The 25790-nt window shown below is 43.8% G+C and overlaps 1 long non-coding RNA gene across 12 annotated transcripts in view; it reads right to left on the reverse strand.

Moving 5' to 3' along the window:
• Positions 1-25790, reverse strand: part of LOC104913048 (uncharacterized) — a 59809-nt gene that overhangs the window by 26086 nt on the left and 7933 nt on the right. For 11 of the 12 annotated variants that reach the window (XR_014886205.1, XR_014886206.1, XR_014886200.1 and 8 more), the window contains 3 exons: positions 11624-11730; positions 4004-4080; positions 2147-2437 (listed from right to left, as the gene is read on the reverse strand). This is a non-coding gene — a long non-coding RNA (uncharacterized LOC104913048). The remainder of the gene's footprint in view (positions 1-2146; positions 2438-4003; positions 4081-11623; positions 11731-25790) is intronic. The other variant, XR_014886208.1, reaches the window with a different exon arrangement.

Consider the following 25790-nt stretch of genomic DNA (forward strand, 5'->3'; position numbering starts at 1 on the left):
GCACCGACTGCCACAACAGCTTTGTAGAAGAGGCAGAATTGCTTGTAAAAGAGCCGCCCCCAAAGCAAATGGTGTTGATAAGACGAACCTCTTCCTGGGCCTTTCTTTATACAGTGAGTCCAAATTCCCTCCACTGATTCCCTTCATTTCACAGATCCAAAATCATAATGCTCACTTTTGTCCATTTGCTTTGATTGGTGTCAGCCGCAATGAAACGCAGCAGTGCTTCAACCCAAGGAAACTTAGCAAGGTGTTTGAGGCTAACCAAAGTGTTTCATTCTCCCCAGTTGCTGTCAGCTAAAGTAATGACAAAATAGATCTCCAGAAAGGAGAAAACACTCTCAATCCCTGAAATATGTTTTGAGTGTACATATAAAAACACAAGGTACGAGGAGGGCTTAGATCACAGCTCATCTTGCCGTCATCTCACCAATTTCTTTTATCACCAGGCCTCCTTTCCACTGCCCCAGCTCTTTCCTTCTCCTCCTGATCTCTGACATTGCCACAGATAGTTCAGTCCGTCCTTACTTGGGAGAAATGAAATGAGCTCGTGCTATCTTGGCTCTGACAAAGGCAGAGATGCCCACACCCTGAGAAATGGCTCATGAGAAGTGCAGGGCAGGAGCATCCAATTGAGTCTGCTTTTTATACTTGTGTGAGAAACTGGAATGGAGAAGATATTGGCAGCTGTGGTCTCCAGCAGAAGATATTAAGGGGGAAGGTAAGGTTCCCCCCATATGGAGAAAATAATGGAAGAGCAGAAAAGCACCATGAATGGGAACCAGGCACAGAATAAAAGATACTGAGAATAGCCCTGTGATTGCAAAACATAAGCAAATCAAACTGGGAAAGGGTAAGAACACAGGACTAGAAGAGACCAGAGCAATCACCAGCCCAGTGTGCCCTCTCTGCGGGTGAGCGAGTGCTTGCTGCTGGAGGCAGAGGAGACCACACAGAGTGAGTTCTGCTCTGCCCTCTGACAAATGCAGGCTTACAGAGAAAGGTGAAAAGGCACCACTGTAAAGTGGTGCGGAAAGGGCAGGAGGGATTGCTTGGCTGGAGTCTGAGACCATGCCAAATCAGAAAGAGATTGCGATGTTTTCTTAAGGAGTAGGCAAGAAAATAATCCTCTGGGCTCCAGATCTGACACTCAGCTTGCTCTAAGTTCCTGCATGCCCATCAGCCCACACATCGCCTCTGTAACACCATCCTTGAAGGAATGATGTCATTGCCCAGCATCATCCAAGTAAAGGGGCTACAAAGCTGACCAGGGTGCTGAGAGCATTAGAAACTCTCAGCATGAGAATAACAGCAGAAGACAAACTAACAAATGTTTACAACCTAACAAACCTTTACAAAGACCTCAGATTAATAGTGGAGATGAAATCAGATGCAGGGGGCTGTGTAGATATGAGGGTCACATTGTTGCTGCAGAAGACACAGGGTAGGTCTGTACGTGTTTTCCCAGGGGGTAACAGCATCGTCTGAGCACTCGAATGCTCTCAGGCATAAAATGTTTGGATTAAGACCCACTTACAGGTGCAGAGTGCACTCTCACTCATTTCCAAACTGGCAGAGATGTGCTGGGGCCTATTGTAAAGTAAGAAGGAAAGAGGGAAGGTTCTAATCACTCAATCAGTTACACACACGTAGGAGATAAGAGGAGCTTCTGAAAGTGGGAATTGAAATTATTACTATCCAGACAAAGCCGTTCTACAAGACCTGTACTCCTCCCAAAATGGCAATAATGGGGAAAAGATATGTGAGGCAACCAGCAGGAGCCCTTCATTTTGCATTCAGAGGTGATGGAAGTGCAGGGGAAGGGTTGCGGAAGGGTCTGCAAGTGTGGGATGAGTGATGCTAAGCAGCCCTTGGTGTTGTGCCACCAGGATCCCCGTGCTCAGTCCTGCTCATTAGCAGCACGCATGCTGGAAGTGGTGCTGAGCTGATGGAGGGGAAGGAGAGATTGGTTTCTGATGAATGTATAACCAGGTGAAATTAAAGTGTGGCTAACTGGCTAGGAAGGGAAATATTTGAATGGTGTTAATGAGAAGAAGGGATAAATTAAGGTGGAACAGGGGGCTTTAGCAAGGAGCAGTAGGATGAAATTAATAGAGAATCATCAGATTTTACATATGTGGCTTACCTGTATAAGGGGACAGCTTAGAATAGCTGCTTCTCACTCACTCCCCAGAGGATACCTGCACAAAGACTGCTGTGAGCTCTCTGGATGTGACGTTAGCCCGGTGAAATAAGAGCCATTTCTGCAGAACTGACAGTGCCCTTCACACGCACGCTTCAGCTTATTCCTCACCAGCCTCAATGTGTAGACAACAGGTATTTATCAGTGTAACTTTCTTTTTTTAGTAGGGAGATTTAAGCTTGCAAAATAATCCCCTCATTGGACATGCAGAAGGAACTGCGAGATTTGGCAGGTCTGAAAACAAGGCAGGCAACAGAGAGAGGGATTTAAGCAAAAGATCACAAGGGAGGTCGGCTCCTGGGGGGCTGGCCCAGGCTTCCCACCCTGGTGCAGAGCATCCTCTGGGGCAGCCTGGTGCCTGCACAGTTGTGCTTATTGCCCACACAGCTGCCCACCAGGCTGTGAGAAGTTAACAGCATTTCCCCTGATATTCTCCCACCCCGGTGAGGTCTCCCCTTGGGAGGACAATTTCGTAGGAGCTGCGGAGAACAATCTTCTTGCAAAATATGTGGACATAACTCCAACTCATCCATCTTAATAGGACTTATATAATTTTCCTTGATGGTTCTGATTTTCTATTCTATTAATAATAGAAAAGCTTCTCTGCTTATATATAATGCAATTCAACAGCAAGTCTCAGAGGAGGATCAAGATCATTTTGGCTTTCCATCAATTTGATACCAATCCCTCTCCCCCTAAATAACTTCAGTGTAAGAACAGTGAAGGGGAGTGGAGATTCAGCAACTCTGAACCCGAATTTCCCTGAAGACAGCAGGAATTTTCTGACTGGTGGTAGCAAGCTTTGCACTACCTCCCAAAAGGCAAATCCATGGGATGAAAGCTCTTCTTCCCCAGACCAACCTGGATGCCACAGTGACTTGGGCGGAGCAAGGCTGGTCTCAATTAGCTGACAGTTGGCCCACAGACACCATGTGAATGGGCTGTGATCATTTTCTGATGCACACTTTTCAAACTGGTGTCTGGAAAAGGGCTCGTTAGTCAGCGTGTGCCAAATGGAATACTTCATGACAGCACTAATTAAAATAAATGAAACTTGACTTTTCAAGATGACATTTTTTTTTATGGCAAAGTACAGTAGTTTGGAAACATCTTTAATTTAATTGCAAAATACCTTCTCCGGTTATTTACTTAAAACTGTTTCTCCCATTGCTGAGCTACACCAGTATTTCAGGATACAGACTCTTGATTTCGACGTTTTACATTACATTATCAAGTTAATCTACCCAAATCATTAACCCCCAGCAGGAAAGATTTTTAATTATGTGGATTCACCGAGCGTTTTTCAAGAGCTCTTTTATTTCTACGAGTTCAACCATAACATACAGTGGGAAGAGGAAAGGCACTGTCCTTCTGCACTGGATTTCATGAACCAGCATGTTGAAACACAACAAGTTTTGGCAAATGGATCCAACTCGCACAGAAAGCTGTTAATGTCCTGGAGAATTCCTGCCCTCCTGGAAAGGAGCACTGGTGGCACTTCAGCATGCAGCAGGAAAATTTAGACCTAAGGGAACCTGTTTGTTCCCTCTATAATAACTCAGTTCTGATATACACCTCATGGTGTGATATCTGAATCAGGCTGAAGCTAACAAAAAACGGTCGTGGATTTACAGTCATAGTTGGTTCTTCTCTTTTATAGGTCAGCAGTCACATCAAAATTGAAAACAACACCAAAAATATCTCTTGATATTTTAGAGAAACCAAAGCTTTGGAGAGAGGATGGATGGAGGATGCTGCATTAACTTCCCCCAGAGAACAGGTATTGGCTTGAGCACTTACTTCTCCAGTACAGCCCCCCATGGTAGGCACTCTGCTGTCCTCTCCAGGTTTGGAGTCATCTTGGGAAAGGATTCTCACTGAGGGAGAAAAACATTGCTGTTGTAAATGCTGCAAAAACCAGCAAGTCATGACTGGCACAACTCCAGCCCTCCATAAAACTGTGCCGATTTACTCATCTGAATCATTATCAGAGGCTGAATAGCAGTTGAGAGGAAACAACTGTACAAAAGCACGCTGTTCTCTCTGTTAATGTCGTTGGCAGGGTCAGGAGCAACGATTCATACCACCAAGCATACAGCATATACCAGGTGATGAATGATGGCAATAATCCTACAGGAAGGGAAACATGAAATACCAGGGTTTGTCCTCCACAAAGAATGACACCACATTCTTCTGACCTCTGTAGCTAAATCCCAAACACAGCACAGACATGAAGCACTTAGAAATCTGATCATGTTTTAGTTGAACTGGGGGAAATGGCCCTGCTCTGGAGTCTACAGACAATGAAGACATCAAAGCACAACTGGAAAGAGTGAAGCATTTTGTGGCAACCAGTTTTACAGCTTTGAGAGTGCCAGAGAGCTGAAGTGAATCTATCTGTAGAAGATCATCGTGTTGGAGTTCCCAAAATGCATTGGTAGGTGTCTGTATTTCGCACGGTGCATTATGCCACAGAAGTTCAGTTGCCACAGTCCTGATTGCTGTGTTGATGCACTGGGTGCAGCACCAGAGGGAACCACAGAGTGGATTTATGGATATTGAAACTTCCTGCATGGCCACTTCTATCCAAGAAAGTTCATTTCAAGTTTTATTTTCTTTATTCTTGCATCTGAAGCCAATGAAATCTCTCATCTGTCAGCCTGCGTACAGTATTACCCATTGCAGTATCAGAGTTAGTAACAGCATCTCTATCTGCAGCTACAGACATCATTATTTATTTGCCCTGCTCTGCTTCCAGAAGTCCCAGGTGGGATTCAGTTATCACTGACTCTGTACCTAAATTAAACGTCAATCTATTATCAGACAAACCACTGTGCCTCCAGTATAAATATGTGCTCTCTGATCCTGGGGATGGACTTGCAGCCAGCAGTCCTTCAATACATTTCTTTCTTGATTCACATCTTTCTTGCATTTCAGAGTTCCCATGATCTTACCAAAGACAAATTCCATGACACCAGAAAGAAACATGCTGACTCCATCCTCCTCACTTTTGTTACCTGCCTGTGGCTATCCCAGAGCTGTAGCTACTGGCTGCTGCCAGCGAACACACAACAGCTGAATACAGGAATTAATGAAGGGAAAGAGGAAAACAAAGCATAATTACTTCATTGCAGGACTCTGCAAAGTGAAGTGGCTGAGGGTGCTGTGTCTGCTGGGTTGTGAATGGGACACACTGAAGTATCTACACATGTTCCTCCTGGAGGAAGAGTAACCCACCCATGGTTGTACGTCATCATGTGGCTTCATCGTGGGAGACCACATCTAGTGTAGAGAACAAAAATATCTGGTCTGGCCCTAATAAGGGTGTTTAGGAAGATTTGTGCATGCTTCCAGGAGCTACTGGGTGTCAGAACTTTGTAATGGAATAGGAATGGAGAATCCTCAATGCCTCAGGAAAATAACAGCTGTTGGGTGTATCTTGTGCAACATTTGATTTAAATGTGTTAGAGAGTATGCAATTGTTTTAATTGATCTAATGGCAGAAAAACAAAAACAAACCTTGGGACTCATTATCCTTTCAAACTGGCATAGATGAGGAATAGCTTGGAAACCAGCAGCCCAAGTCTTCAGCCGTTACTAATCTTCCTGGAATTTAAGTGAAGTCAAAAGAGCTCTGCCAACTTAGAGGAGCTGAAGATACAGCCTGATGGAATTACAAAGCATGAATATACCATAGGCCTAAAGAGAATTAGGCCCATTCTTTTTTAAAAAAGCAAAGCTTGATTAAGGATGTTCAGTATAGGTTTAGAAAAAAGATCACTGTCATGCCTCACTAACCTCATTGTTCTGTTAAACATGACCCAGGGAGATATTACACTGCTCTGGGGTTTTCTAAAAAGTCAAGGAAGTGTGGTTTGGGGAGCAGGGGGAACAACGCTTTTGTCAGTGCTAATTGCAGGCTTTAATAGGAGCAGTGGCACAGCAAACTGTCTGACAGTCTGAGGAAGCTGGAAGCACAAGTGCACTTCATGGGTGCAGACATACAGAGATAATTTCACTTGCAGAATGGAGAGGCAGGATCTGCGCTAGAGAGGAGACGTGCTGATACTCCCAATGTACCATTCAAAGGTTCAAGAGCTGCAGTGAATGACGGGAGGGGGGTCGGGGGGGTGGAAGGCATTTCTGAAGATGTAAACATAATTACTGCTGATGCCCTTGGGGCATTGTTCTAACATTTGTGAAATACAGAGCAAGAGTTTTATGATGTATTAGTTGTAATGGATAAACCTCTAAGAAAAGGTTCTTAACAGAGGCACGTGAGCAGATATTTAACAGTGACACCCAGTGAAGCCACTGCAAACTGGGTGTACCGTGGGAAAAAGCTGGATCTGATCCCATTAAGAAAATACATAAAGATCTGTGGAAGATGGTGGCCTGCTGTCACTGGGATCCAGACTAAATAGCAGCCACCACCATGATGTATGCTTGGAGGCTTTTATGGGAGAGCCACTAGGTTGGACTGAACCAGATAAATTCAGTCAACTTTAAATTCAGTCAGGAATTTTCCTGCTCAAGGTACATTAAATTATGTTCTGAACCACATATCTAAACAGCCCTAGCCAAAAGAGGATCATTTCTTAAATTAAGAATGGGCATTTTTATCTTGAATGATCCCATAAGGATCCAATTAAGACAGCACACAAAAGCTGCTAAAAATACATTTGTATGCTCAGGGTGTGTGGGATCTGATGGAGGAGTGAAAGTTTGTGGTTAACACTTGTTGAGAAGAAGTACAGAACATGGCCCAGACTGCCACTTCAAGAGCCTTTGGGTTATTTTCTTAGTCATTCCTTGACTCAGAGAGCTTCATAGGTCAAAATTCCTGTCATCCAAAGCTCTGTTAGCTTATCAGAGATATTTAAGTAGTAGAAATTGTTTCACATATATAGATATGTATTTGGTCTTTTTGTTTCAGTGGAAGTTTCCCTACAAAATCTTGGACAAACGGAGAATTTGAGCAGTGATGTCAGCAGAAACCTCTACTTCAGTTCTCTCATTTTAGCAGTGCAAAGAGATTGAACAATCAATCTCTTAGATATGGCAGTTGATGTTACTACCACATCTCCTCTCCTTCTTGTTTGTAGCAAATCGTCTTTAACATTGAAATATTCTCCTGTGATGGAAAAGTTCACTGGAGGCCAATGCCTCATTACACTCTGGCGTGTACCTTCCCCTCTGTGGATGCAGCTCCTCCGAGCACCGTGTGCTCTGTCTCTCTTCATCATCCATAGATACAGAAGACACAGTCAGAATAGCACAGGTCACCATCCCGAGGAAGTCGAGCACTGCAGCTGACAGGGATTTCAGTCAATACCATGGAGCTCATGTGTGTGTTCTGTGCCTTCAGGAGGAGCAGGCATCATCTGCCAGCCCTACTGCACGCAGCCCTCTGCCTTTCCCTCTGTCCATATTTACTGGCTCTGTCCCTTTGCACAACCTGATAGAGAGAAAGAACTTAAAGATGTTTATACTCTCCCGCTCTTTCAAAGGGGGAAGAATGGAGGGCTTAATATAGCCTGAGAAACAAAGACAACAGCATGGGTAAGTAAGAAAGCACAGGTGTAATTTCTGGGCACAGTGAGAAGTCTTTTAAAAGCTCTTAAATGAGTAGTGTGTACATGTTTACCACTGCAGCAGCTGACATATAACCACAGGAGCACTGCACTATGGGGATAAAATGAGAGCTTGTGGAGGGCTATTGAACACTGGGAATTTTCACAGCGAGGCAGAACAAAATTATTTAGCACCAGGGGGTTCTCTAATTTTGGTACACTGGGAAAATAAAGCAGCGCCTTTGTCCAGAACTAATATTTCCTCTCCAAGGGCCAACTCCATCTCTGTGCTGCTGCCTCTTAGATGCAGCCCAGGTGTGAAGGCCAGCTCTTGTTATTTGGGCTGTTCAAGAAAATGCAATGGGGATATTCACCCAAGACTTAACTGAAGGCCTTAGCCGATTCCATCTTTGTTGCTTCATTTACCTGCCTTCTGTTAATTGTCCCAGGGCTTACGATTTAGCATATATTTTAAAATGTAAACAGATCTTCAAGGCTGGTGGCTTGGAGCCCAGGGAGTCTCCTGAATTACAAACAACAGAGTTGGTGAAGCTTTGAAGCGTTTGCTGAGAGAGCAGATGAAAAACCCTCCTGAGATGCCCGGAGCTTTGGCCCTGACTCGGGGCCAGCTTGGCTTGCAGCTATGTTTGCTTGGGAGCGGCCATCCTGCAAGGCTTTGCAGCACAGATTCATGGAGGACGAAGCCCCAGTCGCTCACCCAAGCACTCCATCGCAGTGAGAGTTACAGACCTGCCGTGTGCCTGGAGCAGCAGGTTAGGACTTCTGCTCGACAGCTTGTAGATCGCTGCCCTGCTACTACTAAAGCTGCTACCGGAGCTAGCATTGATTTGAAAGGCCGCAGCACGGCGCATTACAAGATCATCCCATTTTTATGGCTGAAATTACGCTATCTACAGCCATTAAGTACCTTTTTTTCCTCATTAAATTTTGATCATTTTCTCTGATAATATATAGCCTTGGAAGATTGCTGTTCCAAGTTCCAGCTTTTGCCTTGCTCCCAAGGTTAGGGCTTTAAAAGTGTGATCCTGCAAATTACTCCCCAAGTAAGGATTTTTATGCAAATAATCCCGTTAACTTTACATGAGAAAAGGTTTGCCAGATCGGCGCTGTTATCCCTGAGCTTACAGTGGAAACACAACTGACCTTTAGCTGTAATGAATGCTAGTAAAAAAATAAGTGTGACAAAATTGCCTGGATCTCTGCAAGCTGCCATAAGCTGAGAGGTGCTCTGGTTGGGGACAGATCACACAGCATGCCGAAGGAGTTAAGTCATTTCATGGTGTTAGATAACAGCTAATTGACAGCAGATATAATGCATGTTGATAAGCAAATGCAATTTGGCAGCTAAGAATGAAAGAGCCCAAATATCTACTAAACCAAGCTGGAAGGGTGGTATTGTAGGAATGTTCCCAAAGCTTTTGCAGCTGAAGAAAAAAAAAAAGAAAAGAAAAAAAAAAAGAAAAAAAAAGAAAAAAAGAAAGAAAGAAAGAAAGAAAGAAAATGTGATGTAATACAAAAGAAAGAGGAATCCAAACAGATGGTGCAGCTGGTATGTAAGACACCAGTGAGACTGCACCTAAAGCATGGCACGTTGAGTGCTGTGCAGTGTAAATATGCAGCAGGCTGTGAGAAATGCGGCTGAGTGCAATTGTTATGGCACTGTGCTTATGGGATTCCAGGCAGGACAAAATACCTTGGTGAGCTTGAAAGCCAGGGCAGAAAGATCTGCTGTATCACACCAAACCAAACTCAGCCATCAGGAGGTGCAGGGCAGTAAGGCAGATGCCTTCCAGAAAAGGTTTTTTTTCAAGAAAAGGGTAGATCTGGCACTGAGGGACATGGTTTAGTGGGCATGGTGATGATGGGTTGCTGGTAGGGCTGGATGATCTTAGTGGTCTCTTCCAACCTTAATGACTCTATGATTCTGGCAGGTGGGCAGGTTATCGACACTGAAGGAAACAGGGCAGGCATGTTGGCACCCCATGGGTCTTTCTTCCCACCTTGGCTCTCTTTACCTCTTGGTGCCTTCCCCTCCCTTCAGTCCAAGGAGCCACAGCACAGCCCGTTGTGCTGATAGAACGACATCCCTGGCACCTGCCAGCCCTGCTCTGCCTGCCCCTAGGCAGCCAGCCCTTAGCATTATTAACACAAACACTTGCCATCACTCAGCAGCTAAAAGCAAACAGGTCAGCAGTGCTGCCACTGCACCACGCTTCCCTTTGCTTCCTTTCCACTCCATTTCTCCTCCCTGCCTGTGCCTGACCCTGACCCTGCTCCATCACTCACTGCGTGCCTCTCCTCCAGCTTTCTTCCTGCCCTGCCTTCCCTTCCTCCTCTCCTTGTCCTTTGTCACCCCATTATGCAAGCGCCTATTTTCTCTTCATTTCCTTGCTTTTACCATTTTCCTTGCCTTGTTTCCTCCCTTCCACTCTCTGGTGGTATTTTTGATGCCTCTCTTTTTATTGCCCGGCTGCATTTTCTATTGTATTACCTGCCATTATCTCCAAATATGTTTTTATATATTTTCCCCCTTTTTCCAGTCTGACGTTTTGTTCCCTGTAAGGCACCAGAAAGCACTAAAGGTTAGAGAGGGAAACTGAAAAGCATTCCAGTAGTTTTCCATCAGTCTGTGCATAAAGCACTTCTTCCACTTGATGAGAAAGCAGCGAGCAGTTCCTCCCCACATCAGGCTCCTTTACAAAAGAGGTTTCTGCAAAAAGAAACCAAGCAGATTGCTAACCAGCCTCTCCTTATCTCAGTGGACCCGCTGCTTTTCTGTGCACTGTGATGCTGATGCCACATGAAGCCATGGAGAGAGGAGGTGGCTGCCAGCATCACTCACTGTGGGCTCTATGGCCGTAGGTCCCACCTGGAGAACATACCAGGAAAAGAGATCTCCAACTTTGCTCATCCTGAAGTGGCAGCAAAATGGGAGGAGATACCTTGCTACAGCCCCAGCAAAGCAGTGATGCTTTTAGCACAAAGCACCCACATGTGTGAGGAGGTGCTGCAGCAGCACAGCATCCATGCTGTAAGCATTGCTGCATGATTAGTAGCGGATGAGACGAAATGCAATCTCGAAATGATGCCTAATAAGGCACAGGGAAAATGAGAACATACAGCCAGAAGGTGAAACCTCAGTTATGAAAAATTTGGTCTCCTGTTTTTCTTTAAAATATAATTTCAGTCAAACGGATCTTATTTGCACACTTGCATTTGTCATGCTGTCTCTTTTCTGCAACCACACAATACTTCTTTCTCTGATGAGGAAATATTGTAAATGCTTTTGTCTCATTCTCCACCTTTGCTACGGTTCTCCGCTTTTTTCCCCGAACGAAATGGAAAAAAAAGTGCCCCTCATCTAAGGCACAGTACCAGAGGTTTAATGTTGACAGTGTGCTTTGTCACTTTGGCTCTGGAAAAGGCTTACAAAAGCTTTATTAACAGGCTCATTAGCACGGCCTGATTTACTTCTGCAGACTTTACTCTTTTACTAGTTTCCAGGAGCATCAGCATCAGTTGCAGGGCTAATGAATTCGCTCAGATTTGCATGCTAATGAAGCTCCCATGACTCTCTGTTCTCTCTACTTCAAATCAATCTTTGCTGTTGCTCGAGGAATATTAATAGAAATAAAAGTAAAGGGGAGCACCAGACATTCAGCTGGACTTGCTGTAATCCAAGGCTGCTGTGCCATTTGTATTTCGTACATTACACTGTTTCACATCTTATTTCTTTCATGCCTTTCTGACTGCAGCTGTGCAGGAGGCATCACCCTTAGGAGATTCCAGGAGTGGTTGTTGGCCAGGAGCTCGAGGGACTGCTTACCTAGAATCACATCTGAGCTCTCAGTTGGTAGGTCAGCCACCTGGAAGCAGTTCTGTGCATCCTTACGGTTCTAGGTATTTTTTCCCAAACACACAGATTTCAATTCCCTGCAACAGAAACAGAAAACCCTTCAGTTCCGCTTCTCTTTTTTTTCTCTACTGCCTGGCCATGAAGCTTATCCACAAAAATGGGTGAGGCATCTGTCCAAGACGGTGGGGCCTAGTAGAGAGGGTCTCTGGCTCTGAGCAATTGTTACCTTGTGAGCTGGTTCACTGAAAAATCACTTTGTGCCAGAACACCTTTTGTTTTTGACTATTGTGACAGAAGAAAAATGAATTCGGAATTGCAAGAAAGAGTTCAGAGCCCCAAATCCTCTGCTCCAGTAGGTCTGTAGGTTTCCTACCCCACAGGATCAAACCAGCTGACACAACCAAAGCAAACTGTTAACTGGAGATAATATTCTTTCACCCCTTTTCATTTTAGCAACGATGAATGCTGGTATAGAACCATAAAACTATCAAGGTTGGAAAAGTCCTCCAAGATCACCAAGTCCAACCTCAGCTCACCCAACCATGCCCACTGACCACGTCCCTCAGTGCCACATCTCTTGAACAATGGATCTTGAACAACTCCAGGGATGGTGACTCCCTGGAAATGACTGATGCCCTAGGAAGAAATCCCATTGCACAACCTTATTTTTACAAGAATATTTTTGGCTTCTGAAAATGCGCTTAACACATCCAAATTAACAGAAAAGTGGATTCTTCATCGGGCAGCTTCCTATGCCTGCTCTTCGTAATTTGACAAAATAACAAAGCATACATGGAGATTAAAATGTGCTTTTTGGATGCCCAATTGCAAGAAATCATTCAGCAAAATACATGGTACCATTTTCATGATATCTCTTGTGAGCGAGCATAAATCAAACAGCTTCATTTTGCTCATTGCAAAAATAACACAATCCTTATGTACATTTTTTCCCTTTTTTTTTCTCCCCCAAACAGAAGTAAAGAAAATTAAATAAAATGAAAAGCAAGCTGTGGACTAATTATCCTTTCCTAAATGACTTCATATTGTAAAATAGCCTATTGAATGCGTAATGAACATCATTACCACCAACTGTTTGCAAGTGGAGGAGAGCTGAGCGGTCATCCCATCATTATCAGCACTTGTTTCCCACGTGCTGCAGTGCCATGGTGAGAGGGATGCCTCCTGCCCCAGCTGCTGGAGCAGCAAGCCAAGCTAACAGCCTGCAACTTTTCTTTATGCTCAGTAGCACCTCACCCTGCCTCCAGCTCCAATCTTACACTGTCCTTTTGCTGATGGATGTGTGCTGGGGACTGGCAGCTCTTCCCAGCAGTGGGGAGCTGTGTGCGTGGGGAGGGGATGTGTCTGCTGCTGTGGGAGCTTGGGAGAGGTGATGGTGGTCGGGGCACTCTCCTGGGTGGGGTGCTCCCATGACACAGTGAACATTTTTTGGTGTTTATACCAGATACTCCCTGTAAATCTGTTTGGTGCTCTGAAGCGAAGAGGTCATTTGTAACAGTTTGGCCTGGATCACCCTGAATGAAAACATCCAGTCAACCCCTAATTGTGACAAATTATATTAGTCTGTGTTTGTGCAACTCACATTGCAGCAACTTAATTCAGTCTGTGCTTGGGTCGAGGAACCAGGCTGGAGCACAGGACCTGCACAGCCCCCCTTGCATCTTGGGCAACCCCACATCCCAAAGTGCTCCTGACACGGATTAGTCCCACTCCATGCTCAGTGCTGGGAGGCAGGGCATCTGGCTGTGATGCAGCACAACATCAAAATGTGTGAGAGAAAGCAATGCCATGGGTTCATGTGTTGGTGCCCCATATTCCCCCTCCCTCTGGGAGAAGTTCCCTGGGCCTTTCACTGCTTCGCTCTTGCCCAAGATGTGACAGTGAAATAAAAAAAAAAAAAAAGTTCTAAAATTAATTTTCCTACATGACATATCTTAAAGGGCACTGTCAATTGGCTTTATAATTACATTTCTAAGTCACTGGAAGATTACACTGAAGGCTGAACTTTACAAAACCTGAGTGTTTCTTTTTTTTTTTTTTTTTTTTTTTTTAAATAGAAAACCTTTTGGGAGATTTAAATACAATCCTTCAGTGCTGTAACCCCATGTAACAGCAACTGCAAGGAAATGGCTGGAATATGCTACCCTTGTTCCTCCTGCTGAGCAGCTCTGATTTCCCACTGACACTCCTAAACCTTACGGATTCAGCAGCTTCTTCTCCAGGGATGAGCAGTGTGGTTAATCACAAGTGCTCCGGTCTCCCCAAAATCGTGACACCACCCTCATTCCTCAGGATCCTGAGAAAAGGCTTCAAGCGTTAATATTGGAGCCAAGAGGTTTATTTTGCTATCTGGCTTTTGAGCCTCCCAGATATCCCCACTTCATGCCTCCGGGCTTTTTTCTGCAATGAGAAAAGCCAGAAGCATCTTAGCGGAGAGCTGAGCTTCTCACCTTATCAAATTGCTCCAGGTCTGAGTGAGAAACTGAGAGTCAGGAGAGTGAGCAGGGATATCTGCAGGTCTGCCTATGGGGAAGATTTTGTTCCGGAAACACTGAAATGTGGGGAAAAGATGAGCTGTGGCATGGGTGGGCAGCTCCCAGGGCCCTCAGCTTAACTTCCACCTCTCATCCCAAGCCTTGTGTTTGCTGTTGAATTAGAGAAAACACGGCAAATTTGGGCTGCATTTGTCCCAGCTCCTCAGGGGCACTCAGGAAAGGTGTTAAACAGAGATGTGATTTAAAAGCCCACTAGCTAAACTACATTAAATTTTTACATTGCTGTTCTACATTGAAATCAGGCTGCTTCCCTCACAGCTCCCTTCGCTTTGAGATGAAACACAGCTTAACGAGTTAACTTTTCCATGTGAGAAGACTCAACATCTAGTAAGGCAGGAAAATAAAAGCAAAAAGAATCCAGACTTTGTAGCAGTCGGGCTTGCCAAATGCATAGGAAATGATGGAGCTCCCTGTGTTCATCCACGACAGGAATCTATATTAGGTTTTTTCAAAGTCTTACAAGCACAATAAGCTAATGCAGTCTCTCGGCGCAGGTAAGATTTATTCCTCTCCTTCTCTAATATATTTGGACCCAGATTCTCTGCGTGTATAATCCATTGGCTTACATGGATTTACACCAGATATTGCCATCTGATCTGTGACTGGCCTTGGTTTTGTGGCTCTGGTTTGAGTGAAAGATTGGAGTTCAAAGGACAGTTAATAGAAAAAGAAATCTTACATGTCTTGAAGACAACAAAGTTGCAGTCTGGTGTCTAAATAAATAACTCTGATAAAACCAATTAGACTCTTTAGCAGGGTCTATTGTGATAGGACAAGGGGAAATGGTTCCAAACTAAAAGAGGGGAGGTTTAGATTGGATATAAGGAAGAAGTTCTTTACAATAAGGGCAGTGAGGCACTGGCGCAGGTTGCCCATAGAGGTGTCCCTGGAGACACTCAAGGTCAGGCTGGACTGGGCACTGAACACCTGATAGAGCTATAGGTGTTCCTGTTCACAGCAGGGGAATTGGACTGTATGGCCTTTAAGGATCCCTTCCAACTCAAACGATTCTATGATTCTATGTTTCTATGATTCTGCTTGCCTATGAGAATGCTGTTGGCAGAAGTGTGAGTATACTCCTCCAGCGTCATAGAAAAAAGGCAATATTCAGGTAAAAAATGGATACCTGGTTAGTGAAGTAGCATAGCACTGCACTGAATATAGTTCAAAAAGATAGATCTCAGTACTCAAGATAATCCTTCAGGTGATCAAAAGCTGCATCAGCAGCAAGTGCTTGCAGCCTGCCATGCTGCTCCATGTAGGTGGCCAATACAGATCCAAGAGAGCACCTCACACAAGTTTTGCAAATGCACGTGTGTATACCACGCTTAAATTAATTGTTGGGCTTCATTGAAAATTTGGGTTTTGTGGCTCTGACTACAGACAAATTGCATGGAATGATTTTGCTCCTAATGTGAGAGTGTTGGTGATTTTAACAGCATTTGGTCTACTGAAAGAAGGGATGGCCTGGAATAATAAGCAGCAATTCAAAGATTTATCTAAATAGATTTGGCAGTTCCCTCGCCCTTTGCTTGCAATGTGTACATATCACAATTGAGACCATCCCTTGTAAATTACCACCCTCCATGGGGTTCTCATGTTAAATTATTTCAAATAAGCAAGACCAAATGCTCTCAACTTTGCCAGAGATAATCAACTAATGTAAAGCAATTTCCAACAGTTATATTTTTCTGCTTCAGGCTCTTTAAAAACAAACAAATAAACAAACAAAAACCCACACAAAAAAACCACACAGAAAATGGGGGTGGAAAGAAATAAAAAATGTCATCGATTGTTTGCTAGTGCTGGGCTAGCTATCATGCGTGAGCCTAAATATTAAAGTTAGCAGCACTGGATTCCAAGCCCAAGCTGTTCCTCTGTAACTCAACAGCAGCAAGACTGGGCCCTACATTCTCCATTGCTATGGAGACCATGTGGATGAGATGTTTTTCATTAGTCAGGAGATCCATCTCCTCATATAAAGCTGCAGGTATTAGTTTCTCTTCCAGGGCTTTTTAATTATGTTCGAATATAAGTGCGTCAGTCAGACAAAGAAGTTGCATTACCTCCTAAATTTCAGATCATGACACTCTCCCCTTCAGGCGTTATGTTTGCTGTTTGCATTGGCTTTCAATTTACAATAGCCATTTCTTATTGTAGCATAAAAGAACAAATTTCACTGCAAATTCAGAGACTCGATGCGATAGAGATGGAACTTCGTAATTTACATAATCAGAAATGTAGCGAGCAATAGCTGAAAGTTCTGATTTTAGACTTACCCCTGAAATAGAATGGGTTTTTCTTTTATTTTCTTGTGTTTCATAAGATATGACCCATCATTTTTAAAATAATTGTAGAATTCTGCTTTAGCATCGCCAGCGTGCCCCATTATCACTCAAACTAATCGGCCTGGAGAATGAAACCCCCAAAAGAAATCCTACAAATTAGTGAAATAAATACAGTTAATGATGATAATTAAGTCACTAGGGATAATTGAGAGATTATCCAATTACTATCTATAATTCTTTGACTTGCAAATAAGAGTATGTAGAGATAATCCATTCTAATAATCATTAAAAAAACAAAAAAACAGGGAAAAAGCATAAAAAGCCCCCAACTCGAGAATCATTAGATTTCTCCATGACTGGAGCTACATTGCCAATTTAATTGCTTAATCTGAGTTTTTCTCGTCTGCCATAATTTTTTAAGCAGCTGTTGTAAGACTATGCTCTTGAGGAGGTGGAGATATTGTGGGTCTAAACTCAACCCTCTTTGCAGGTCCTGGGGACTGCTGATTTTGCCTGGGATCCAGATCAAGACAGGTGTTTCTGTTACAATCATTTATAGGGCTCTGTTTGGCACAAGTGACTTAAGGAGATCTAAATACAGCCCCTAGCAAGTCAATTAAGGATGTGTTTCATTTTTATCATGTGCATAGTTCCTTTGGATCTCATCCATGGAAATCAATGGCAAGGCTGCTGATGGTTTGATTGGCTTCGGATCAGAGCCAGCAATTTTGATTGTGGAGATCAAATACTTCAAATTAAACATATGACTAATGCTTCAGAGGATTAGGGAACCAATTAATGGAAGTGGGGTGCTTGTTATAAGATTTCTATTAACTTTCATGCAGATATTTTTCCTAAACACAAAGTGCATATTCATTACACTTGAATGCATCTCAGTAACTTGAAAAAAAAAATAGGAGAGAGTTAATTCAACCAGCATCTCCTAATGAGTCTATTGCAAGGAGTATGTGGTTCTGCACAGGAAATTAAATGTGTGCATTGAAAGACCTCATGCCAAGACCTTGTACCAAAAGCCTAGAATCATTAAGGTTGGATAAGACCATGAAGATCATCTAGTCCAATTGTCAACTCATCACCATCACACCCACTAAACCAACTTCATAGTGGTGTATTTCTATTTTCTTGTCCACAAAGGGAGCCCTGGGAGGCCAGTTCAGTTTTGGGGCAGTTCTGCTCCTAATGGTGCCCAAATGCCATCCTGGAGCCAATGAAGGGCAGCGCCCTTCGGCCCCCACCTCTGGGTGCGTACAGACGCTTGTAACATCAGGGCAGCATAATAAGCCACAAAATGTTCCTGTAAATACTGCTTCACGCTTGGGTGAGCAAAGCATGCTTTTATCGGAGAGACAGTATGGGGTGTAAATTACATTTTAATTGAGAAATTGCAAATGCCAGCTTTTGCTTTTTTGTATGTTTTTTGCTACTGAAAAAGCCTGAGCGATGCCCCCTGCAATGAGCTCACTCTCCTTTTTTCAAGCTTTCCTTCCTCCTTCTGGCTTCATTTGCAACGCTTCTCCTCCTCACTCCTAGCAGAGCTGCCTCTAGGCCTTGCTTGTTCACAGTTTGCTAATTTTCCTTGCAGCATTCATTGGCTGGGAATGGGCAGCCTGGCTCTCCCTTTGCCCTGCTGAAATACAGCCATGTCACTGTGGGGTGAAAAGCAGAAAGGAAAAGTTCCTATTGGGAGCCTGGGCATAGGGTTGCTTTTGCTGTGCACTGTAAGCTTGCTTCATCCCTTCCGCCTAAGGTGTAGTGGCCACTGTGGGGCTCACAGGAACATGTCTCAGGTTGACGTGGCTTAAAGGGATATGGTTAGTGAGCATGGTAGTAATGGGCTGATGGTTGGAGTAGATGATCTCAGTAGTCTTTTCCAACCTTAATGATTCTATTATTCTATGACACCTGTTCACAGTCATCCATTTAGGGCACACTGTGGTGCAAATATTCTTTCTCCTCCACCTGAAAATACCATTCCTGGAAAGCTGATGTTGCAGCACCAGGAGCATCTTAGGACTTAGGTAATCTTAGGAGGTTTCTGTATTGTCTTCATTTCTGAAACCTTGCTGATGTACCCTAAAGGGCTACCATTTGTTACAAATCATAGTCTTAGAGTCATTAAGGCTGGAAAGGATCACTAAGGTCATGTAGTCCAACTGTCATATCATCTAGTCCAACCGTCAGATTTTGCAAGAGCATGAGATCCTACGGGATCTCTTTTCCTTGATGATGGAGAAAGTTAAGAGTTTGTAGCCCAATCAGAGAGCATTCTGATCTCTAGCCTCTCACATCCCTTTTTCCTTTCCCAGAGCCCTGCGAGGAAGGGGAGAGGAGCAGCACCTCATTCTACAGGGCAGCTGGTGAGCCATTGAGCAGAGGAGCTGGATATGGTCAGGCAGGGAGAGAGGACAGGCAGGGGAGGCAGGACAGAGCCAGCTGTACCCAACTGGTGGGGCTGGCAGGGCTCCAAGAGCCCAGGCAGGAGGCATGGAGCTGTGTCCCTGCTGAGAGATGTGCGGGAGCATCAAGCACTCCCAGCTGGGAACGCAGAGCTGCAATTGCAAATTGCACCCTTGGTGCTCAGGGGGCTAAGCTGAGCCCATTAGCCAGCTAATCCTCACAACAGGCTTTTGTGAGGCTACTATTTTGTTCTGGGGAAATGTATGATCTACTGATTACACAGTATCCCAACATGCCAAATGTATGCTTGAAACCAGCAAACAATAAATATTTAATTAGCCGGTCATTTTGACAATAACAACAGGCAACAATTAGGCTGGCTTTTCATTTCCCGTTCATTTAGTTGTCAGTCTTGTATAGCTAGAGTTAGAAGCCAGAAGCCAGCTCCTGCCTTGACCACAATCTTTATTAGGATTAAGAAGACAGAGAATATGTAGGCTTGAGCTGAGGTTTAGATCCATGCCTCTGGTTTCTCGTGCTGTTGTGCAGTTTGTGAATATGACTCAAATAATCATTAATATCATATGGGTTGAATTTGAAATTTTGACATGATTTTTCTCTTTTTAGGCTAGCAATGCCAGTGAAGGCTTCAGAGGCAATGCAGTCATGTTGCAACCTGATGCTACTGCTCTGCTCTGTTCCCATCAAGAGACACCTCATCTGCCCATGCTCAGTCTTCTGCTCATCCAAGCCTCTCTCCATCCTCATCCCTCTGAGTATTCCTCTTTATTCCTCCTCTTCTGTTTGTCCATAGCCCTTACACTGGATCCCAAAGAGCCTTGCCAGTGGGGTGCCACATTATAAAAGAAAAAGGGATGAAGAAAAGCCATTTCTCAGGCATCAAGTTCAATTTCTATGCCATTATGTTGGTGTCTACAGACTCCATGCCCCAGTTCACCTCTCTTATCTTTGTGTAGATCACCAGATTTCATGTGTGAACAGCCTTTTGAGAAGGCTCACTGGGAAAATCAGGGTTGGAAACCAAGCACTTATATAGCAACTTGACCTCCTTCCCAGTCAAACACCTTCCTCCAGAGCAGATGCTTGGTGGTGTGGGAGCAGCATCAGGTGGGACCTTCTCCCACCAGGGACAAAGCCCCCCCTGCCACTGACAGCAGTGCATTCTGTCTTACAAACTGAGCAGGGCTTTTCCTATGTGACTGTTAGCCAGGTTGTACAGGTAAGATAAGGAAAGGAAAGGGGATTTTTTCTGGTTGAATTCAGAGCACCAGACTGTAAATGAGGAGACTTGGTTGTAATCACAGCTCTCTCTCTGAACGGCTGTCTGACTGCAGACAAGTCATTTCGCATCTGTTTCCCTTTCCATCCTTTTCTGTGTCGTCTATGATTGCAAGATCTTTACTGCACATTAATGTCTCCCTGATGTACCCAAATGGCATTTAACACTGAGCAGTCACGGCCCTGTTTGAGACATGTAAGCACTATTGTAATGGATAGCATGCACCCTAGCCATGCATTCACTTACAAATATTGCCTCTTTTTACATATTTCCCTTTCACTACCACAATGACACATCCTGCTCAATATCTCCATGTAATGGGAGACTTTTAATTTAACAGTTTTACTGAGTCTTGTTAGATTTTACTGAATGTCAAAGTCAATTCCAATTTAATTTTGACTTTGATTGAAAATGGAGACTTGAATCCTCCCTATATAATAGACAAAATGTCCTGCAAAATAAATGGAATTAATTGTGAAAGTCAGCTTTGAATCAGGTCCGTTGTGCTTAGACCTACTAATCAGGAAGCATTTACAAAGTCATGAGGAGCTGATAAAATGTGTACAGTTTTAAATATCCCATTGTAATGCATTGTAAACCTTAATTTAAAACAAGACAGCTTAAAAGCTTTATGGATTTGATTGATGATAAACCCTCCATATTGATGGCTGAACCCACCGTTCTGTTATTTCTGCTTTGTCTTGCTAACAACAAAGTTTAGAATGATAACATATTTTTATAAAAAGCTTTACTACTAGGCTGCTGCAAGAGTGACATTAAATAATGATAATAGTGCTGAACCACAACTTCACATGGAATCAGTTCTGAAGGCACAAATTTACATACTGCAGGCACAGAAGCTGCTGGCAGTGCAGGGAGAAGGCTCTGGCTCTCCAAAACTTGAGCTTGCAAGCATCCCACAAAGCCAAGAAGGAGAGAAAGGCAAATTTTAGTTGGAGAGTGGTTCAACTTCTCCATCTCCTGCTCATCTCCAGCCTCATTGCATGGGTCACCAGTAGAAATTGTATAGGTGCCACCCTATGCAGAACGGTGGCAGCAAATCACATTCAATTAGAAATGATTATGGTAGGAATAGAAATCCACCCTGAGAGATAACCAGGTTAAACAATATGTTGCAATGGAGCATAACAGCAAAAAGCTTTTTTACATTTAAAAAACGGGATGATTTATTCAGAGTTGAATGATGAATTGCAAATTTAGAAACAACACAGGTTGGTATAAATTAATATTATGATTCCACGAGGCAACATAGTTCAAAAGTCGTCAAGGATTCTTGAAATATAGTTCAGAGACTTAGGTTTAAATTAAACAAAAAAAAAGCACCTTGACTCAGAAAGACCTGTTCCAAGATATACACTGTCCAACAGTCAAGGCCAGGCTGAATGTGGCTCTGATCCAGTGCTCGATCTGGTGAGTGGCAACCCTGCCCATGGCACTGGCTTGGAACTAGATAATCTTTGATGTCCCTTCCAACCCAAACTGTTCTCTGATTCTATGAATTGAATAATACATGCATCCTCCAAACAGTCAACAATGTTAAATCCTCTCTTCTGCATTACTTTTATGTGGATCAATTCTATGCTGATGTTATCACTGAGAAATACATTATGTAGCAAAAACTACATTTTATCAACAGCAGCTCAAGTTTTCAGGTGGTGCGACTTCCCAAATCTGCCCCTTCAGTTTGTAAGCTAGGAAAACAAATGGCTATCTTTAAAGACCACGTAGCGTTTACACATCTCTCCGTTTAAAATGTAAGCAACCATTCATATTCAAATTTAGCTTACATAACCTGTAATTATAATTCTTGCATGTGTAAATGGAGTAGTTAGTAGTTTCACTATCTGGCACAATTTTATGTCAGTTTTTATGATCTCATGAACTTCTGCATTGTAGCCCAGATTCCCGGCTTGAAATGAAGTTGGAAGTATTCAGCACTAGAAATTATGCAGTATTTCATATACTTTTACGGATGTATTTTGTGGAGCTAATAACAAGATTGAGAGCTGAAAGAGGATCTACATTTCATATCCATATATGCACGGATGCAAAGAAATGCAGATTTTCTTTTTCAGTATATATATATACACATAGATGTGCATGCATAGACAGCTAGATGGCTACGAATACATAAAATGTATTTGCATGCAATGATACAGAAATTTTCCTTTGCATGGAAACAGGGTTTACTGAGATCTCACTTTCCTGGAAAAGGGCAGATTTGGGGTTCATACAGAGAAGAGCTAAAATCTGACCTTATTCATAAAGAAGTGGTGATGCATTACAGAAAGGCAAGCAGGAACGCTCCAGGGTGAGGTGTAGGGAAGCAACCACAGGTGCTGGGGTTGGTCTGGACCCAAAAATGGAGGCTCTGAGGACACAGGCTGAGTCTCAGGGCAGAAATGCTGAGTTTCTGGTTTCTGATTTGGTGTTGGATATATACTGAGCATTTGGCTGGAGAGCAACATCCCAGTACTGGGGGAGCTCTGCATCTGCGATGGGGGTGCCATGCAGGACCCTCAGGTGGAAATCAGTTCCCTTCAGATCCTTCTCTGAGGTGAAGAAAATGATCTTAACAGTCTCTTCTTGTATTAAAACCTCTGGATTTGTGAGAGCAGAGAGATTATAAGAATTTACGATTCAGATGGAGGGTTTTTGGTTTTACACATGCATGCAGACTCCTGGAAAGCTGTAATGCTGCTTTTTTAGCCTTCCTCAAATGGAAACTAAATATTCAGTTGCTGAAATTCATTATTATCCCCCATCTTATGAGAAACTATTCCTACCCTTGGTTGTCCAGAGAAGCTGGCCTCCCTGGAGGCATTCAAAGCCAGGCTGATGGTGATCCGAAAAGCCCATGGCAGGGGGTTGGACTGGATCGGTTTTAAGGTCCCCTCTAACCTGATCCATGCTGTGATTCTATGATGTGTCCCTTATTCGGGCACGCAGGGCCTTGCAATATGGGGAAGATTTTCCTTTTTTTCCTTCCTCCCCTCTGTTTCTTTTATTTATGAATCCTGGCAGTCTTGGGTTTTGCTCCATTTCCCCAAGTTATCCATCAGTTCCTTCCCTCTGTTGTCCCAGGACACGCTGCATTTAGAAAACTGATCATTAGCAAGTGTTTCCCAAGCCCTTCCGTGTGCAGAACAGAAAGCCATTTTTCAGGTAGCAGCTGACAGATCTGTAGGCACCTCTGGATCGCTCCATTTTGCTAGATTCAATGAACCACTTGACAAAAGTTAATTAGAGCATTGCTGCCTGCGATGGGAAGGCCCGCTGAGAGATGAAGGAAGCATCCCGTTTCTCACAGCAGTTCAGCCAGAAAGCTCCCCACCACAACTTTTATTATTAATAAACACACCATATCATAATTATACCTTTTACAGGCAGCATGGATTTGAATCCCATGTTGTTAAGTATCCTGCATTGCTCTGAAAACAAGTTGCACGGGGCCCCGACAGCTCAGCTGGGAAGTGTTGTATACATAAAACTGCTACCGGTGTCAATAATAACGCCAGCAATAAATAGAGATGTGAGCCTGACGCCAAAACTGCTTCATGCCAGGAAAACCTGGTGTGCTCCTACAGGCACAGCTTTGTCACACATCAGTTGCTTCATTTGGGAATCAAAGAGGAGCAGGATGGGTTTCCCATCTCTCGTTCTTTGTGAATTTTGTGGTATTTATTCCTTTCCTTCCCACTGTAAGAATTGGCCCATGAGCTTAATTTTTTTTCAGAAAAACAGAGAAATAAAAATCAAAACCACGTTGTAACCAACTCACAACTGCCCCAATAAATCCAGTTTTCTGGTGGTCACTTTTCCTGGAGGTGGCTCCATCCCACAGAGTGGCCATAACCAGCACAAAGCTCCTGGTCCCAGTTCCTGGTAAACCACCAATGGTTACCTCTAAGCAGATGCATCTTTTTAAGCGTGCTTAGTTCATTTTGATTACAGCCTGTCCTGGTGATGTTCCTTTCAGTGTCTAAAGGGGCTTTAAGTAAGAAAGGGACAGGCTCTTTAGCACAATCTGTTGTAAATAGGACAAGGAGAAATAGCGTCAAACTAAAAGGGAGGAGATTTAGATTGGAGATAAGGAAAAAGCTTTTTATGATAAGGCATTGGCATGGGTTACTCAGAGAGGTGGTGCATGCTCCATCCCTGGAGACTTTTAAGGTCAGGCTGGACCGGGCTCTGAGCACCTGACTTGGCTTTACTGTCTGTGTTCATAGCAAGGGAGTTGGACAGGATGACCTTTAAAAGTCCTTTCCAACTAAACAGTTCTGTGATTCTATGTTTTAGCTTTTGTGAGTACCACTGCTCTGACCATTAAAATTTCAGGTTTCTGCCCTGTAATAGATGGCCACAAGGTGACCCAAACTTTCTGCACTGTAAAGACTATCTGCAGCTCCCGTGTGCTCCCAAAGGCTTGGTTAGGACTTGCACTTTCAGGACTTTTCCCCCCACACAGGGCAAGGATGAGGCAAAGTAACCACCCAATGCATGCCAGAGAAGGTTTGGATTTATCTGGGCATTTGTGAGTTGTTTATAACCTGAATGTCCTCAGTGCAAAGGAGCTTTCCCCTTGTCTCTGCCCTGCCTTCAGCCCTCCGGCTCCTGTGTTTTTTGGGGATGCGCTGAGGAAGCCTGCCTTGTTTTCAACTTGCACAGGTAAAACCTGGCTCTTCACTGATCCCTTTGTTAGAGGAACAAAATTTAGCTCTGCAAAGCAGCAGTCTGCTTAGCTGCAGAGTTCAACACAAACAGAAAGAGGGCTCCAGTCCAGAGGAGAATATTTTGCAGATGGAGCTAAAATTAGGATCTGGCCCTGGGAGTGCTTTAGCAGACATCTGGATATGATGCACAGCAGCAATGCGTCTGTGGATCAGCAGCATAATTGCAGTAAATAATTCAAGAAACAGCAAATGATGCTAAAAGTGAACCCTGCAGCTTTGCTGAACAGTCGATCGTGCCTCTGCCTGCCAGGGTGGGCAGCACAGCGGGGCTGACAGTGATCCAGTGGGCTGTGGGCAGACGGATGGCCTTCACCACCCCAGCTCTGGTCTGTAACTCTGCACTTTTCAGCTGGGATCTTGGTCTCTCTGAAAACCCCTCGTTTTTTTTCCAAGCTGAGGAACATACAGAAGTACAGAGTTGCTCCTGCATCACCTCTACTTCTGCCCCTTCCTGATCATGGAATCACAGAATCATTAAGACTGGAAAAGACTTCGAAATCACCAAGTCCAACCCAGCCCATCCCCATTGTTCCCACTAACCATGTCCCTCAGTGCCACATCTTCACTTTTCTTGAATACCTCCTGGGTCAGTGACTCCCCCACCTCCATGGGCAGCCTCTGCCTGCGCCTCACCACTCTTCCAGAGAAGAAATTCTTCCTAACACTCAACATGAACCTCCCCTGGTGCAACTTGAATCAATTGCCTATTATCCTATCACCATTATCTGGAAGAAGAGGGTGCTGCACTGGGACCCAGCAAATTTCAAGTTTTAGCCCTACTGAGTTGTGCGATCTTGGCAGATC

This window comes from Meleagris gallopavo, chromosome 13 (assembly GCF_905368555.1).
Source record: "Meleagris gallopavo chromosome 13, MGAL_WU_HG_1.1, whole genome shotgun sequence".
In the NCBI taxonomy this organism is placed as follows: Eukaryota; Metazoa; Chordata; class Aves; order Galliformes; family Phasianidae; genus Meleagris; species Meleagris gallopavo.